The sequence below is a fragment of the Dipodomys spectabilis genome, unplaced genomic scaffold (assembly GCF_019054845.1).
Source record: "Dipodomys spectabilis isolate Male_0828 unplaced genomic scaffold, ASM1905484v1 ptg000091l, whole genome shotgun sequence".
NCBI lineage: Eukaryota > Metazoa > Chordata > Mammalia > Rodentia > Heteromyidae > Dipodomys > Dipodomys spectabilis.
The window spans coordinates 3,092,690-3,107,779 of record NW_024870768.1 but is presented as its reverse complement, the minus strand read 5'-3'; the positions used below and the strand labels follow the sequence as shown (position 1 = coordinate 3,107,779).

The following is a 15,090-nucleotide window of genomic DNA, read 5'->3' as shown; positions in this document are numbered from 1 at the left end:
TACTTTCTTGAACTGTATTTATTTACTTGTTAATTTTTTAAATTACCTTTAAGTAGTTTACAGTAGGGATAAAACTACTTTCATGCTGGATCATCGGTAATCAAGTATTATAGAACCTGCCAAAATACCATGCTAAATCAGAAAACAAAGTTAGTTTGCAAGATTTCATAAAAGATTTTCTAGATGGTATAAAGATTCTAACATTGAAGCTTGTTATTGATAGAATACTGGGGTGGATAAATAGAGGTTGGACCTCACTTAACATTTGACCAAGAATAAACTAAAGCTTCTAGTTTATTTCTCTAGCTACAGAACTACTACCTCTCTTGTTGGTTTTGGGTTTATCTTTTAATATTTTAATAATGGTATAATTAGCATCATAAAATCACCCACTAAAACTATATAATTGAATGTTGTCTAGTATATACAGAGATTTGTAAACTAGCATTAAACTTTAAGCCTAAAATCTCATGGCAAAAGAAAACATCTGGGTTTTATGCTTCCAGAAAGTTAGAGTACATATAAACTAAGTTGATCGTAGGCACCCATCTTTTCCTTGAGTACAAAGAAAGGAGTAATACTATTAGAGCACTGTAAAATACTACTAAAGCACTGCTAATGTTAATTACAAAATTTGACTGTAAATATTCCTTTTTAATTTTTTTTTTGTGCTGGTCCTGGGGCTTGAACTCAGGGGCAGAGTTGGGGAGATGGGAAGGAAAGGGATGGTAAGGGAAAAACAAAGGAGGGGGTAACAATGCGCGATAGGAAATGTACTCATTACCTTACTCATGTAACTGTAACCCCTCTGTACAGTATCTTTACAAGAATATATATATATATATTGAAAAGAATCTCACAGATTTTTCCTGCCTGGGCTGGCTTTGAGCTATAATTCTTCAATCTCAGCCTCTTGAAGGCTAAGATTACAGATGTGAGCTACTGGTACCTGCCTCTCGTGGAATACTTTGTATTCATTGAATGAAGGAACATCTGTGATTGAAGACACATTCTCTGATTTGTCATAATTAGTTTAGACACTCCTTCATTTGCATACACTGTCTCTGATTGGTCGACTCAGGCTATCATTTGCATAGACCATACCTAACTGGTGTAGTGGATTTCACTCACTTACATGAAATATTTCCTGTATGGACTGCTCTTAATTGTTGCAGCTGCATCCTTTCATTTACATAGGTACCTCTTATTGGTCAAGTTACATTACTTCATTTGCATGAGGGACTGCCTGTGAATGGTACAGACACATTCCCTTATTTGCATCCACTACCCCTGACTGGTCCAGCCACAATTTTTATTTGCATGGACTGCCTTTGATTGGTATAGGGAAATTCCTTCATTTATATGGGAGTTTTCCAGTGATTGGTACAGACCCATTCCCTCATTTACATGAACTGCTCCTAATTGATGTAGCTGCATTCTTTTATTTACATGAGTGCCCCTTATTGGTTCATTAGAATTCCTTTATTTGCATGAATGACTGCCTGTGATTGGTCAAGCAATTCTGTCATTTGCATAAACCAAATTGCATATACTTGATTGGTCTAGCTGCATTTCTTCATTTGCATGAGGGACTGCTTATGATTGGTCCAGGCATGTTCCCTCATTTGCATGCACTACTCCTGATTAGTTTAGTCTCATTCCTTGATTTGTATTGACAGCCCCTAATTGGTACAGTTACAAGCTAACAATAAGATTATATAGATGATAGAATTACCTAGCAAGGATTTCAAATCAATTATCCTGAAAATGTTTGAACATGCAATCATGAATACACTTGAAAAATAGGGAATTAAAAAAAATATGTCAGCAAAGGAATAGAAAATCTTAACAAGGAAACAATATATAGAAAAGAAAACTGAAAATTTTTTGTCTGAAAAATTGAACAATCAAATTCCAAATTTTAATGGGTGGATTGAATAGCAGAATGGATAGGGCAGTGGAAAAAAGAACTTCCATATAGAACAATAGAAACTTCCTAATTTTAGTGATAGAAAATATATGAGAAAGAATAAACAGTCCCAGGGCATTATTGGAGTATAAGATATAACATATGTGTGTGTGTGTGTGCTGGTACTGGGGCTTGATCGCTGGGCCTCATCCTCTCACTTGGCTTTTTCACTCAAGGCTAGTATTCTGTCACTTGAGCCACATCTCCACTTTTGGCTTTTTGCTAGTTAATTGGAGATAAGAGCCTCAAGGACTTTTCTACTTGGGGCTGGCCTTGAACGGTTATGCTTAGCTTCCTGAGCATCTAGGATTACAGACTTGAGTCACTGGTGCCCAGAAGTTTTATTTACTTTTATGTTTTTATAAAAGAAAGTTGGGCTTTCCCTCCTTCATAGCATCCAGTCTGGAAGGCAAAGTGTGTTGGCAAATTAGGCTCATCTGTTTCCCAGAGACAAATCAGAGAGTGAGAAGCAAGTTGCTGGGTAAAAATAAAAGAAAACAAGGAAACAATCCCACCCTTAAAATCCAAGTCTAGTTAAGTGGACTGTAAAAGGACAGGAGAGTGTTGCATTGCTTAATTAGGTTGGAAGGAGGCATCTGGGAGGAATCTGCACAAAAGAAAGCTGCTTAGCAAGAAGACTTCTTTTATTCATGCCTTTGTGTATTTACACAAGCATTTAATGGGTGCCTGTCCTCCTGTGTTGCACGCTTAGGCTGGGGTTTGTGAATCCAGAATGAGCTAGTAAATATGTCAACAGTAACTGCTAGAGGGTTGTGATCAGAGAGATCTTAGGGAAAGGAGGTTGGGTTTGAAGCTTAGGATGGTTTGAAGCTTAGGATGGGTAGAAAGCAATAGCCAGGATATGGAAACAACCTAGATGCCCCACCACAGATGAACAGATCCAAAAATTGTGGTATCTATACACAATGGAATATTATGCAGCCATTAGAAAGGACAAAATAATGGCATTTACAAGGAAAAGGATGGAACTAGAAGAAATCATGTTGAGTGAAGTAAGCCAACAGCAAAGAGACAAACGGCACATGGTCTCCCTGATAAGTGGATGTTAAATCCAAAATGTAAGGTGATACGACAAAGTTAACAAGACTTGAGAAACAAAGGACTTCCACTCATCTCGTCAAATCACTACTAAATAACCCCATGCTTTTTGCTTTTTTTTTTAATGATTTGTTTTTTCCCTTCCCCTCCACAAATTATACCAACATCAAATACAATGAAAGCAGGGGTTATACCGTGGGGGAGGGACATACAAAGCAACAAAGAAATCATCTTATAAATATGTTAGAAACAATCACATGAAAGAAAAAACATAAACAAATTGTTTAAATAGGGATACAGATGTACAACTGCAACAATGAGATGTACAAGTCATTATGTCGAAAAACGAACTTTACAACTTGCCCATATAATTGTAACCCCTCTATACGGTATTTTCACAATAAAAAAATAACTCCATGCTGCTGATCACATATATGGTATATATGTGCACACTGGAGTGAAACTAGGAGGAGGACACAGAACTAGAGGGAATCAGGGGAACTGGACATTGATCAAAATGAACTAAGCAACTCAGTGGCAGCGATGGGAGGGAGGGAATGAATGGGAAAGAGGGAACAGCTGACACTATGCAAAACAAAAGAAATGTACATATGGCCCGATGTGGAAGAAATAACCATATTGTCAAAGTTCATAGAACTCATAAACTTTATAGACCATGATAGATAATTTGCCCCATGAAAGTTAGAATGTGTTTGTGACTTTAACTAAGCCTTACTATCCTACAATACTGTGAAATTTTGTGAAATTATGTAATCAATCACAATAAAGAATTTACAAAAAAAAAAGCGGGTGGAAAGGAGAAAGCCAGAGCTATTTACTAAATCAAATGTAATGGAAATAGGAAAGCAAATAGGAAGAATTCATATTATATACCAAGATCGTTTTTCCCCCAGTACTGGGGTTTGAACTCAGGGCCTGGACAGTTATTTAGCGTTTTCACCCAAAGCTGGTACTTTATCAATTGAGCCACAGCTCTATTACCAGCTTTTGGTTAATTGGTGGTTAATTGGAGATAAGAGTGTCATAGACTTTCTTGCTCGGGCTGGCATTCAATATCCATCCTCAGATCTCAGCCTCCTGAGTAGCTAGGATGACAGGTGTCTCATAAAACCCTATCAATTGGATAATATTTTATAGCTGAGAAAATGGAAGCCATGACCTAGTGGAGTGACAGGAGTATTATGTACCTAATCTAACTAATGTCTCACTCATCTTGTGAATTATTCCAGGGTTTCTCAGGTGGTTATGTGAAGACTGAGACTGATTTAGGACACAGAGTCTGCAGAGTCATGAAGCAGGACAGTTTACAGGCCTGAAGGGAGTCAAGATCAAAATAACTAAAATTCTAGAGACATTTGCATTGAATATTGTCACACAAGCACAGCAGGCCCAGGTTTCAAGCCCCAATCCACCCTCAATTCATTATGACACAGAATAAAGTCACTGGTGACCTCTCTTTAATGACTTTTACACAATATATCAGTGAGAGTTTTGCAAGGATGCTATGAGGAGTGGGTGAATGAAATTACACATGCTCTTATACAGCCTCTTGCCATAGTGGAAGCTATGATCACTTTATTTGATAACTTGTGGGGCTGTCTACATGGCCTCAGAACAATTATCTCTGTGTTCTTAGGGAGAGAGTCAACAAGGGCACATCTAAGTGCAATTCCTGAGAAAACTCATTCCTTTTTTTTTTTTTTTTTGAGTTATTTCCTCTCCTGGTGGTATGTGACTTAGCCTACCAGATACTTTCTAGTCTTGATTGTTGGTGCCCTTTTGCTGGCTGACTAGTGTGACCAGAGACTGGTGGGAAGACATAGGGACATAAGTCACTACTAGAATCTGGAGGTATCCACAATGCACCCTCTAGTCCCTTCCATCCACATCAGTGCAGGTCTAGGGTAAAAAAGTAAGTATTTCAGAAACTTTCTTATCCATTGAAGCAACTGCTTGAAAGACTTATTATTCTCAATTAAAAGTATCAAATGAAATCTTTTTATCACAAGCCCCTTGAATTTCTAGTCTCAACATTCATGCCCTCATTATCAAAGATATAATAGTGCATGCTATCACTCATACATAGAACCTAGGGCTGTTGACCTTATTTAAATAGAGAACAGAACAGACTTACTCAGCTTCTGAGGAGAGATGGAATGGGGATAAAGGAGAGATAATAGGCACCACCAAATCCTGTGCACATAAGGTGTAAAAACCATTGTGCCACAAGGTGCCTGTGGCTCATGTATGTAATACCAGCTATTCAGGAGGCTGAAATATGAGGATCACTATTCAGAGCCAATCCAATTAGGGAAGCCCATAGTTACCCCCCTCCCCCCCCCCCCCCCCCCCCAGTCCAAACTACAAATCTGGAGCTGATTCTGGGTATAGCAGATACTGGGTCCAGGGATCTATCATGTGTACCAGTATCCTTTCTGGTGCCTCAGGTTCTTTTCTTCCAAGGCTGATTATTGACTATGGACCTAGGTTTGAGACTGGAAATGGATAAACCCTGCTTGGGGCCTGGTCCAGCTCAGGATACGCCCTTCCTGCTTCCCCAGGCCTTGCTTCCTGTGGATCCACTCACTGCTGGCTCAGGGCTACACCCTCTGGTCACACTTCAATGGCCTCTGGCCTCTGGCCTGCACCCTTGCCATTGGCACCGCTGCTCTTTGGATAAAGTTCTCCTGACTTTCCCCTCCTGCCTTCATGCCCTGGTGATGAGTGAGGGAGATCAGCAGGGCCTACCCTGGTCCTACTGTCACAGGACTCCTGAGGAGACAGTGGCCTAGTCCTGCAGTGACAGGGACTTCCTGCTGTTCCTGCTTTGGGTTCCAGGAGAGACTCCATAAGGGTTAATGGCTGTGGTCAGGAGCCTTAGGTGGACTAGTTGGGCTGCTTGAGGTATAGTGCTCTCACCTGTCCAGTTTGAATCACCTTCATTCCTAAGCATGAATTTGAACATAAAAGGGAGATAAAATGTCTGCCCATGAGTCGGATTCCGCGTTTCTTTTTCTATTTCCTTGCCGCCTATGAATTTTGTATAGTCTGTGACCCTTGGTGGCAGAAAGTGTCATGGAACCCTTACTTTTTAATTCTAGGCATATTTTGTGGCTCACGGACAAAATCAGTTTCCAACCCATTGTGCGTGATTCAGTGTTTCTTACACCGCTAGATGGTAGTGTTGCTACATAATAATTTTTGTTTATCCCTTTCCCACCCCTTCCTGTTGGAAAAAAATGTGCTGTTCTTTAAAACTAGCTTGCTAGTTTCCTGGCTTGCTTCCTGCTGGCCTTGCTTACTTTCTTGTCTGCATGCTTGGTTACTTTCCTTGTCCTTTCTTCTTTTTAAACTTAGCTGTTTCTTTTGCAGTCTAAAGAAAGGGAACTTGATATAGCTGGCACTTGAAGGTATAGTCAGCAGGTAACTCATGGGGAATTAGTGGACTTGGCAAAAATGGTAAGGAGACAGCTATGGGGGCACAAGTGAAAGCATTGTCAACAGGTTACACAGTGACAACTAAAATTGAAACTGCCCCTTTGGACTGAAATGGTTCAAGGGTCATAGTCCATTTCATTTAGAGGCCCCAATGAGATATGTCTCACCTGGACTAGGCGCCCCCTGGCATGGCCTGACTCCCATTCAGGGATAGGCCACCCTAAACCAGCTAGAGGGGGCAGCTTCTGAGGTTTTCCTCAGCTGCAGAGGACATTGGAGATGAAGCCCCATGATCTGGAGTTAAGTCTTACTGGTAAGCACCTGACTGTTTGCAGATCTATTCTGTAAAGACTCAGATGAGAAGACTGGACACAATACATCCTCTGGAGTGAGACATCCTGGTGAAACATCACCCAACCCACTGTTCCCTGTTTCATTCCCTGCAACCTCTGTGGAAAGAGATTCTGGTGGCCACATTTGTTGTTTGTCTGCTTACTACTTAGTTGTTTGTCCTGCCTGTACACAGTATTGTCATGGGGTCTAATCAGTCTGTGTGTCCTCCCCCTCCGCTCCAATGCCCCAGATTTTCGAAGACATGCTGGAATTATGGAGTCTTCGTGGATGTTTTTACCTTAACCAGATTCTGTGAGCGCAAATGCCAACTTTTGGCGTCGGGGTGGCCCCCAGAGAGCTCTCTTGACCTGAGGGTGGCCACACGCGTGAATCAAGTAGTCCTTGGAACACCTGGACACCCAGACCAGATCCCCTACATCCAAATCTGGTCTTTACAGGCTTTCCAGGCAACAAAAGAAAAGACTCTGAGCACAGTAAAAGCAGTTACCTTTCTCTTTCTCAGACTAAGATCGTTTAGGCTGTTTACATTGACCCCGGAGACCTAGTGTGGGTCAAATGCATCCCCTTGGTGACCCTTGAGGCTCAGTGGGCTGGAATGGACTGTCATCTTCACCACTCCCACCGCTTTGAAAGTGACAGGAAAAGGAGCCTGGATCCATCTCTTGCAAGTTAAACTCCCAGGGAGGAAGAAAAACAGGGTAAAGGGTTCCCACCACTGAAAGTGAGGAGCTCACACCAAGATAAGGCTTGTAAAAGACTAAGACTAACTGGTTCCTTGGGAAAGTAAGAGGAAATTCTCTCTCTCTCCAGACATGTCCCTAAGGCAAATTAGAAAAACAGCAGGAGGAGAAATTATAAAACAAGTAAACACCCAAGGAAAATCCATTTTTATTGTAGACCTCTGTGACTTTACTAGAACACATTGAAGATACCACAGTGGGGGCATGGTCACCCGGAGGGAGTATAATGTTGGGAAATCAGTATACAGCCCTAGGTTGTGGATCTTACAATTTTGAAAAAGGGTTACAGACAACTCAGTTTTATGCCTGCCCTGCAAATGGAGGACCTAGTTATCAGGGAATAGAGCAGTATCATTGTACATCATTGGGCTGTGAGACCCTTGCAGACTGGATGGGCCATGATCCATAATTAGAAATTAAAAGGTTGACAGCTCCCCCTGGATGCACAATAGGCACTTGTAACCCTATATGGATAAAAGTAAACATATGGCATTCAGTAGAGGGAGCTAACTGGGAAGCTGGAAAAATGTGGGGAATAAGACTGTATTATGAAATGGGACATGACCTGGGAACCAAATTCACCATATAAAAGGTTAAAAGTTAGGAGAAAATTTAAACCCCATTGGCCCAGGGAGAGATATAATCCTGCCCAAGGGACCAGAGGTAACAAACTTAATGGCCCCTCCACTGGTTTCTGATATTCTCTCCCATAAAGGAAACCCTGCCAGCCCTTGCTTGATATGCTTGGATCTGTTTTTGGATTTCTAAATGTAAGCGTGCCCAATAAAACCAAAGACTGTTGGTTGTACTTAAATCCTGAGCCCCTTTATTATATACGAATAGGGGCCAAAACAACAACCTTCCAAAATTTGACTAAAGAAGAGATAAAAAGACAGCCAGAACTATGTAGATGGGGTCATTCCCCGAAGCTAACCCTAGAGGACTTGCAGGATTAAGGGATCTGGTTTGCAACCAAGAGTTTCAACCTAGACAAATCCCCATATGCCAACTCTTGTATCAGAGGGGTGGAGAATCCATGTGGCCACCTACTAATCGACTTACCCCATGTTTGCTGTGACAAATGTTCCAGAATGACAACTTTAAAGAACTTTGTATTGCTACACATATTATACTATTACACTGGGGATGGAGGAAAGGAACATTGGAGGGGTTCAAAAAATTCAACAGAGCCAAGGGAGCCCCAATCCTAGTTCCACTGCTAGTGGGGATTGGAGTTGCTGGATCCACAGCAGTGAGTACTGCAGCATTACTAACTGGGTACCAGAACGTTAAAATCTTAAGCCACCATTGTTCAAGACCTAGGAGAATTAGAAGCCTCAATCAGCAGGCTAGAAGAGTCCCTGGATTTCCTTGCAGAAGTTGTCCTTCAATCAACTACAAATGGATCAAAGACCTTGAAATCTAAGCAGACACTCTCAAAACATTACAGGAAGGAATAGGAGAAACTCTAGGACTCCTTGGCACAGGCTGAAATTTTCTTAATAAAGACACAGAAATACACAAATCAAAGAAAGGTTGGACAAATAGGGTTGCATGAAACTGCAGAGCTTCTGCATGACAAAGGACATAGCTAGCAAGATCAATAGAAAGCCCAAAGATTGGGAGAAGATCTTCACTAGCCATAAAACAGACAAGGGACTCATATCTAAAATATACTTAGAACTCAAAAAATTAAATCCCCCAATAACAAATCAAAGAAACAACTGCTCAATTAATAAGTAGGCTAAAGACTTGAAGAGAAAATTCTCTGAAGAAGAAATAGGAATGGCCAATAGACAGATGAAGAAATGCTCAACCTAGCTAGCCATAAAAAGAAATGAGATTCCACCTCAACCGTTGGAATGGCTATAATCAAGAACTCTAATAACAACAGATGCTGGAGGGGATGTGGACATAAGGGAACCCAACTGCATTGTTGGTGGGAGTGTAAGCTTGTTTAACCACTTTGGAAAGCAGTATGGAGGTTCCTCAAAAGACTCCACATAGAGCTCCCCTATGACCCAGCAATCCCACTTTTGGGCATTCACCCAAATGATCACAAACAAGGCCATACTAAGGTTACCAACACAACTATGTTTATTGCAGCATTATTCACCATAGCTAAGATAAGGAACCAACCGAGATGCCTCTCAGTAGATGAATGGATCAAGAAAATGTGGTATATATATATATATATATATATGTGTATATATATATATATACACACACACACACACACACACACACACACAATAGAATTCTAAGCCTCAATCAGAAAGAATGGCATCGCCCCATTTGTTAGGAAGTGGAAAGACTTGGAAAAAATTATATTAAGTGAAGTAAGCCAGGCCCAAAGAAACATAGGTCCCATGGTTTCCCCTAATTGCAAGAACTAGTATATGTCTGAGTCAAGCAGAAAAGGTCAGATAAGTCAATTTTCTAACCTCAATAGCTCTTAAATAATATTAAGTACCAGGCCCTCAAAGAATGTACTGTTGATGGGAGTAAACAAAATGAGAAAGCAAACATATGCCTTGAAGGCTGTAGGAGAGGAATCAGAATAAAAGCCTTAACCAGGACAGCTTTATTCAGCGCTGATCCTGGATTTACAGATAGTGATGGCAAAGATTAAAAACACACATTTTCAAGGACTAAATCTAAACCCCACAATGAACATCAATTCTCAAAGTTAGCATAAATAGGGTTCATTCAGGAATTTCATAGAAATGCATTTTCACAGAAACTATGAAGTTGTTTTGGAATATTATTTCACAGAAATCAAGATGTGATTTTTTATGCTATGTCACTTCAACGATCCTGTTTCCTTTGCTCTGCTCAGTTTTTTAAAGTCAGATGGAAAAGCAATTGGCTCCAAGAAAATAGAAATTGTACTTTAAAAATATTTCAATTGTTAACAATGAGGTGATGCACAGAGGGGTTACAGTTATATAATTCACATAAACATTACATTTCCTTTGGACAATGTCAACTCTTCTCTTGTACTACTCCAGCTTTTCTTCCTGTCTCAACCAAAAGTGGTATAGTTCATTTTCAGAATAGTGTCTAGACAGGGCTGAGTGCATGGCCTTCAGTAAAGTGGGGACAGTAGATCTCATTTTTCTGCCATGTCCTTTAAAAAAATATTATTTTAAAGGTGATATACAGAGGAGTTACAGTTACATACATCCGGTTGCCATGCCTTTTTCTCATGGACCCAGATACCCCAATGAAATGACTGTAATAATAATGTTGATATTAATAATAATAAGAAGAGTAATGTCAGTCCTAAAAACATTATTTCACCAAACCTCTTGCCTGCTTCTATGGAGATTTCCAATTCTGTCATTCATTCTGGTAGCTCCTTTATTAGAAAGAAACTTAGGGTCACAGCTACAGTTTAAGTTGCTTTTATCTCCTTTGGTGTACTACTACTTCCCTTAATTGAACCCCTGACAGGCTCCCTGTGTGGGTAAGTAATTAAAGATAGGCAGGCTCTGAAAGGCAAAACCTGCACAATTTCCCCTCTAGGATCTTTCCCATATCAAAAACAATACCCATGGAAAGGTGAGGTACAGAAGAGGCTATTTCCCATCATTTCTTTTGTGTTTTGGTCAGTTGTGGGCCTGAACTCTGGGCCTGGGCACTGTCCCTCAGCTCTTCAGCTCAAGGCTAGCACACTACCACTTGTGCCACAGTGCGACTTCCGGGTTTTCTCCTTATGTGGTGCTGAGAAATCGAACCCAGGGCCTCATGCATGCAAAGCAAGCACTCTACCACTGAGCCATCTTCCCAGACCTGCTATTTCCCATCATTAACGGGTGAAAACACAGAGATTCCTCACTAAATAGCTCTGTATACAGTTCTAAATAGGTCTTGTAAGCTTAAAAAAAAAAGAGGCCCTGATAAGTAGAAGCTGGATCAGGACCTCTGATGAATAAATGAAGCAATCATCTCCCTCTAAGCCAAGGTCCACAATCCATATACTCTCTTGGCACAAATACTCTCAAATACCACCCATTCCCTTTATAAGATCTTAAATAGATTAAGATCCACCTAGGGAACGCTCAGAAATCAATTTAGTATGCTAATGTAAAGCCCAGTTCTCCATCAGGGATGTTCTCTAAATATTCTGCTCTTAAAACCTTCCCTTGTTTAAAAGTGCAGCCTCTGTTTGTTGTTGGCATCTTCTTATTTTATTTGTGTGTCTTGCCCATTCAGGGCTTTCTAGTGATGCCAGCTCAGCTCTTTTCTGTATCACTGTGTTGTGGCCTATGTTTTTTTGGGGTCTTTGTTTTTCCATCTTAAAATAAAGATGATAGAAACGCTGAGATTTCTCCAAGGGAAACAAAGGGGGATAACCAGGGGCCTATAGCATGCTGCCAATTTCCACGCCTCACTTCTAACTCTCTTGTACTCAAAGTCCATACTCTGCTCCTTCTTCTTCACCTGCTTTTCCTCCTTCACCTCCTCCTTTACATTCTCCTCCTCATTCTTGCCTGAGAAACAGGTGGACAAGACCCCACATGATATAAGGCAGCCCTCAGAGCCAGGAGTTGGGGGCTTGTGCCAACCTGCCAGTCTTTAAGAGGTATTCTTCAGTTTCCCTGGCATCTTTCACTTTCAAATAAACTTCGATTCTGCTTCCACATTTCCTGACACATAATTCCTTATTTGCTGGGGAAAACAAAGGACTTGAGACCCCTATACTTTAGAAAAAGGTTATGAACTGAAATAAAGCTATATTCATAATATGAAAATATAAACTGAGCTGGGTGCCAGTGGCTCATGCCTGTAATCCTAGCTACTCAAGAGGCTGAGATCTGAGGATTGCTGTTCAAAGCCGGCCAAGGCGCGAAATTCCATGAGACTCTTATCTGCAAGTAACCACCAGAAAAACAGAACTGGTGTTGTGGCTCAAGTGGTAGAGCTCTCACCTTGAGCTGAAGAGCTGAGGGACAGCATGCAGTTGCAGAGCTCAAGCCCCATGACTAACAAATTGATATATATATATATATATATATATATACACATATATATATGCATATATATATATATATACATACATACACATACATACATACATTCATATGTAAACTTTATTTCTGGCTTTTTCCTGTGCATAAGTTGTGCACATACTCAGTGCTCCCTTTTGCACCTTCTAACCAAGGGATTGGCTCCTACCTCAAGCAGCTGACAGGACTGCAGTTGTGGGAACTCCTTTGCAATAAAGAATGAATTATCCCTCAACAGGTCTAAGAAAATGTCATTCACACACACACACACACACACACACACACACACACAAACACACACTCACACACACCGTTCAAGAGGAAAGAATACTTTTTATGTTGTTGTTGTTGGGGCTTGATCTCAGGACCTGGGCACTGTCCCTGAGCTTTTTCTCTCAAGGCTAGCATTCTACCACTTTGAGCCACAGCATCGCCTCTGATTTTCTGATGGTTAATTGGAAATAAGAGTCTCATAAACTTTCCTGCGCAGACAGGCTTTGAACTGCGATCCTTAGATCTCAGCCTCCTGATTAGCTAGAATTACAGGTATGAGCCACTGGCTCTTGGCTTTCATTAATATTTTTAAAAGCAATTGTTGTCATTTAGGGTGACAGGAATGAACCAGGCCAAAGTTATTCTAAGTGAAATAAGCTGTATATATATATATATATATATATATATATATATATATATATATATGGATATATGTATATATAGAGAGAGAGGGGCTGGGAAGGTGGCTCAGTGGCAGAGCACTTGCCTTGCATGCTCGAGGCCCTGGGTTCGATTCCTCAGCACCACATAAGCAAAAAGAAAAAAGCCGGAAGTGGCGCTGTGGCTCAAGTGGTAGAGCGCTAGCCTTGAGCTGAGGAGCTGAGGGACAGCGCCCAGGCCCAGAGTTCAGGCCCCACGACTGGACCCAAAAAAAAAAAAAAAAAAAAAAGGATTTGCTATTCCAATTAAAGCTTCTATTTTTCATTACTATTCATTTTTTCACACTTTCCAATTTCCTAATTTGTAAGGTTTTTCTTTCCTTTTCTTCTTTCTTTTCCTCTCACTCTCCCCTTCTCCTTTCTCTCCAAATTATACTACTACGCCATCGGAGCTATCCTTCTTACTTCTATACACAAAGTAAGGCCTCCTTCTATGTGTATAAACAGTAAGTACAGGAGTTAACTTAGATTAAGCAACTCTCCAATAATATCTGAATAATCTTTGTCTAATCTCAGAAACTCTCCCAAATATACTTATATATAAAGCTTCTTTTTCTTCCCTTCATCTCCATCTCTAAGCTATTCCTTACACAACCTTTCTTCGAATTCTTTTCCACCTCTTACACTCAGTAACAAGGTCTTTATTCTCCTCTTACTACATATACCCCACTCCTAAACTGTTCTTACTCCTCTACTATCATTATACCTAAGTCCTCTTCTGAACTTGAACTCATATCTCTCCAATCCTAACCTTTCACTTCTCCATCTGCACAATCCCATTGATCCGTAAGGGTTTATATCCGACTCAACTTACAGTTGGTTCTATTTTTGACCATAAAATTGGTCCCATTTGACCATTTTGAGTACAAGGGGCCCATCTCATTAACTCTAAGGAGCAGACTACTTATCAGCCAAACCCAGGTTGTCTCAAAAGTTACAACTATACATAATCAAGACCACCAAGCTGTAATATCAGTGCTATGTTATTCAAAAAAGTTAACAAAACAAAAACCTACCCTATGATCCAGAGCTGCAAAGGAACGTAAATCAGGATACTATAGAGACAGGGACACAGTTAGCAATTTTCACATTAGCCAAGGTAGGAAATGGCCCAAATATCCCACATCCCTGGTAGACTTCTGTTACTGCTGCGGGGAGTCCAGATAGCTTGTCAAGGACTGTGATCTGGAGGAGGATGCCTGCTACAACTGCAGCGCAGGCGGCCACATCGCCAAGGACTGCAAGGAGCCCAAGAGAGAGCGGCAGCAGAGCTGCTACAACTGCGGCAGACTAGGCCACCTGGCTCGAGACTGCCAGCAGGCAGATGACCTCAAGTGCTATTGTTGTGGCCAACCTGGCCATATGCAGAAAGACTGCCACAAGGTGCAGTGTTACAAGTGCGGGGAACTTGGACATGTGGCCATCAATTGCAAGAAAGTATTAGAAGTCAGCTGTTACCGCTGTGGTGAGACTGGACATTTTGCCTGGGAATGTACCATTGAGGCCTCGGCCTAATTCTTTGCCCGCGTCACCCTTCCTCGTTTCTGCTGATAGTGTATTACTTTCTCTGATACTCTTTGCTGGCCAAAGTTGGCCGATGGAGGTTCCTCCCAAGCCAGTGAGCTTTAATTGCTATGTAAAAGGTGGAAAGGGGGTAGACAAGTTAAAAAACAAAAACGATTTTCTGAATTTAACTAGGTCTTGTGTATAATGCTTTGTTACAGAAACCCTTTCTGAGTCTCTGATGAATAGGAATTGTGGGATGGGAAGAGTTGAGTCAGATC

At 40.9% G+C, this 15,090-nt stretch overlaps 1 pseudogene; it reads left to right on the top strand.

Moving 5' to 3' along the window:
- Window positions 1-11,137: 11,137 nt before the first annotated feature.
- LOC122112037 lies at window positions 11,138-14,821 on the top strand (annotated as a pseudogene).
- Window positions 14,822-15,090: the final 269 nt, after the last annotated feature.